The following is a 4,648-nucleotide window of genomic DNA, read 5'->3' on the forward strand; positions in this document are numbered from 1 at the left end:
GCGGCTTTTGAGGTTTGGGAATCATAGGAACAAAATTAAACTCCACAAACAACATGCAACATATATCACAGCCGAACTCAATACAATAGCAGCAGTACATCACTTCTGTTTGTCTTTGAACCGAAGCAATATAACAATCATTACAGACTTGTTAAAAGATTTAGATTGTATGTATGCGGGGGAACCGAAAATTGTCTGCATTTATTTCTAACTAAATACTCTACAAAATCTGGGTACGTGACATATGAGTTCCAAGTCACTTTTATAAGAGAAAATAATAATAACAAAAAAATCGCACTGAATGAACTGGTCGATCGAACTGCTAGAGATGTACTTGCGCTCCCGGGACAGGGTGAAGCAATATTAACTTCATCAGAAATGAGCAAACCCCTGGAAAAGAAAATCAAAGCTAAACGGCAATCTTTGTGGAATGAACGCCCAAAAGTAAACTGAAATGTTGGTGAAAATTTTAAAATTATTGTTGTTTTCAAAATAATATTTTTTTCTTCTATTCATTTCTTTTGTTAAACTTTACTAATATTTTTTCCTCTTTATCAATTATTATGGATATATATATTTTCTTTACCTCAATTTTCTTTTTCTTTCCATATTTTAATTTGTAAATTATTAATAACTAATATATTCATACTTCTTTGCATTATGTAACTTCATTTTTATTTTATTTCCTCAATTATGTTATTTGATCTACTTTTTCAATTATCTATGTATACATTTTATTTTCCACTTTTCTCATCACTTCATTCTATTTATTCCATTCTGTAAAATTATTCACTTTATGTCATTCTGTTTATATTTTATTTTTTATTTTCTATACTTGTTGGTTGTTATCTTGTTCTGTTCTTAGCCCTGATTAAGGCTAGAAACTCTAGCCAAAACGTTGGCACAATTAAATAAGTTACACTTACTTATTTGTGTTTCATTTTGACCGCACCCCTAACCATCTTCTCCTCGTACGTCACCCACGGTCAACTATCTCTCATAATTAAAATGTTTTAAATAAATTGTCAAGCCCTGAGGAACATCCAACCGTAAATAACGTAGAGAGGAGGTCGTGCTGTCAACGCTCAGAATAGGTCACACGAGGCTCATTCACTCCTCTCTTATCTCAAAACTAACGTATCCGTCATTATTGTAACAACATTTGTAGCTACAATTTGACAAGACATGCTCATATTTCACGTCATACCACAATAGCTTAGGATTTCTTCAAAAACCTTTAGAGACGATAATAAAACAATAAAATTAGTATTGTTGCGGCCAACATCAGGTCCACAAATCGATTATTGGAACATGTGATTTTTTTTAAGTCGAAAACACAAAGCAACTACTCCCCGTTGTTTTCTATACTAAAAAATACACAGATGACATCTAACCGTCTCAGTGTGCACAGACATATCGACTCCTTTGTCTCCTCACTACGCACTCTTAGTACCAGCATCCTGGCCATCTCCGTCATCTATATCATTTTAGCCACGTCGGGTGGACTACTTCGACTCATCCTCCCAGGCGGACGTACGTCCTTTTTGTCGATCTACTCCCACGAGGATATCCACTCAGAACAACCACAACCGGGCCCCACCAATCTCCGGTGATATAAAACTTTTTTTCTTTTGTTCAATTAATTTAATTTTGTAATAGTGTTAAGCTTTCTTTTTTTCTTCTCTAGTTTGTATATTTTGTGTTCCTTCTTATTATGTTTACTTATTTAAAACTACAAAAATAACAAAATTCGGCTATTCTTTTCTTTTCACGGTTGGGCTAGTAAAGGTTCCTTTTTAACCCCTATCCGCCGTAAAAAGTATTTTTTTTTTTTAATCAAAAGACTTGTTGTAAAAATTATAAAATTAAACAGGTGAAAATTTACTGAATAAAATAATTGTTAAAAAATTAGATAAACAAAGGAAAGCAAAATTAAATAAGAAATTAATGGCGTTGATGACCAGTTGTGTTTCAGACCGTTAAACAAAAACAATCGAACATAGTACCTGAACTGGAGCTCATGAACATCGAATAAACTTCTGTTGCACAATCCGAATATTTATTAATCATCCCACGCCATCATAGCGTTCGTGACGTGGAGTCATCGGAAAAGGATTGTAATTATTGGAAAGGAGTTCACGATCTCCGCTAGATTTATTTTGAGATCTTGAACCCTAGAAGTGGACAAAGGTCGCCATCGCCTTAGTGGTCAAGGTTACCAAAAGATCTCGGAATCGGGACTCCATTCAATATAATATCAACGCTGATATTATCCCAAAGGGTACCGCTAGCTTCCTACTATCTCGTCAAAGCGATCACGACCTCTAATTCTTTTCCTATTTTATCCAACAGCTGACTATATGACCTCTTGTGTAAGATGCTGTCATATTACCATCTTCTGATGGCGATAATAGCTTTGTTCCAACACGAGAATATTGAGTAGCAGATGAAAGTCGAACCTTTCGTGTAGGAACTCTAATATGTGACGTTTTAGGTCAGAGATGTCTACAGCAGTTTTGACACTGTTCCTGATTTTGTTAATAAACTTTGGTAACGCCCAAAAATAATTTCTAAATTCCTGCAGTATCCAGTTTTTAATCTCTTTAATTATTTATCTATTCAAATTACCAATAAGACAAATGCATTTTTAAAACTTTATGCATTGAAATTTTCAACTGAACCATAAAAAAAGAAATAAAATTATAATAATAATGATAATGATAATGTGGACCGCTACGTCATTGGTTCAGTACTTCGTAAAGTACAACAACGGTTATACAAGGAAGTGAGTTGTTCAAGATCGAGATCAACCACCCGTTAAGGATAACGACGTTATGGGACTGCGTGGAACCCAGAAAAACTCCAGTGCCCACAGGGTTGATTCACAACTACAATATAACAGAAAATAATTATCGGCCACAGCCGAATTTCTCTACAGTTCAACAAGACTTCAGAGTCGTTGACCATATCTCTTCAGCTCTTGAAAAGAAACAATACTGCTCGGGTGCCTTTCTGGACATAGCGCAAGCTTAGGACCGGGTATGACTCAAGCTCAAGTCCATATTACCCCAAACCTTATACCTTATCCTCCGCTCCTACCTCTCAGATTGTTCCTTTCGAGTTCGCAGGGGTTCTGAGTACTCAAATATCTACCCCCTCGAGGCAGGGATTCCCCAAGGCAGTGTCTTGGATCCTGTCATCTACATCCTCTTCAATGCTGATATTCCTACATTCCTACCTGGCAACATTTGCCGATAATACAGCTATTCTATCCTCCCATCCTGATCCTGTAACAGCCTCATCCAATCTCTAAACACTCCTCATCCGGATTGAGCAATGGTGGATAAAAGTCAACGAATCGAAATGCCCCCATGTGACTTTCACTCTCCGCCGCAGCTTCTCTCCACCTGTTACTCTTAATAATATTCCTCTACCCAGATCCGAAACAGTGCGATACCTTGGATTCATCTTAGACAAAAGACTCACCTAGAACCAACATACTAGACTTAAAAGACAAGAACTCAACAGACGATTCAGCCAACTATACGACTGCTCAGCCGGACCTCTCATCTCTCACTAGAAAACAAACTTTTAATTCATAAAACTATACTCAGACCTGTTTGGACCTACGGACTTGAACTTTAGAGAACAGCTAAACCTAAGAATATCAAACGTATCCTTTCAATCCAAAATCCTTAGAACCATCGTTAATGCACCCTATTACGTTTCCAACAAAACACAATACCAGGACCTTCATATCTCTTTTGTCCTTAACCTTCCAAAATTCCATACAAACCATTTCTAACCACCCTAATGGTTTGGTTGAATCCTAGTTCCACCCATCCCTAGAATCCACCTCGAAGGTTGAAACGGCAGTGGCCAAGAGGCTTATTGTAAAATAAAATTAGACAATTGGAGTTCTGGCAATGGTCGGATTCTCTACTCAAGTTGAGTGTTTGCGGCTTTAGGGCACTCGCTCAGCCTCCACTGGCTCATGTCCCAGTAATGGGGTGAGAGGGATACGCTGGAATCTTATGAGCTCTGCTCTACCCCTCACACGTGGGGAATAGAGTTGGATCAGGAATCCTCAGGTCGATTGTGTACTCACTACTGTCGATTGTGTACTCATATATATTATCCACTGTCATCCATCTTCTAATCACTATGAAATTATTTATTGTATTGTCTAGTTGTAATTGATAGGGATCGCCCTGATTGACTATAATTAATTATGTCGCTGTTCGTTTCACTACCGAATTCAAACATGAACTCATTATAATGAAATTAATGTACTTTCCTGATCAATTTATATTTTTTTTAAATCTTGGCAAATATATTTTCCAATATATAAAAATAAGTTAGACGAAGTGAACTCACCAGTCCATTGAGTGGAATTGGAAGCAAGTTCCGTAGCCGAGACACAAACAAGTGCCTACAAGTCGTTTTGTTGTTCCCTCGCAAGTCCTTGGGGCGTAAATAACCAGTTTTATTGCATTAATTAATACGGCGCCCAATTTGGGATCCAGTGCATTTTCCTTTTGTTCGACTTAAATTTGGGTTTTTTAATTAGTAATTTTAAATTTTTTAATTTACATTTCTTTATTACCTAAAAAAATCTATGTTATATCATCATCGCAATTAAATATTA

This window comes from Halyomorpha halys, unplaced genomic scaffold, assembly GCF_000696795.3.
Source record: "Halyomorpha halys isolate HHAL.00 unplaced genomic scaffold, Hhal_1.1 Scaffold344.1, whole genome shotgun sequence".
NCBI lineage: Eukaryota > Metazoa > Arthropoda > Insecta > Hemiptera > Pentatomidae > Halyomorpha > Halyomorpha halys.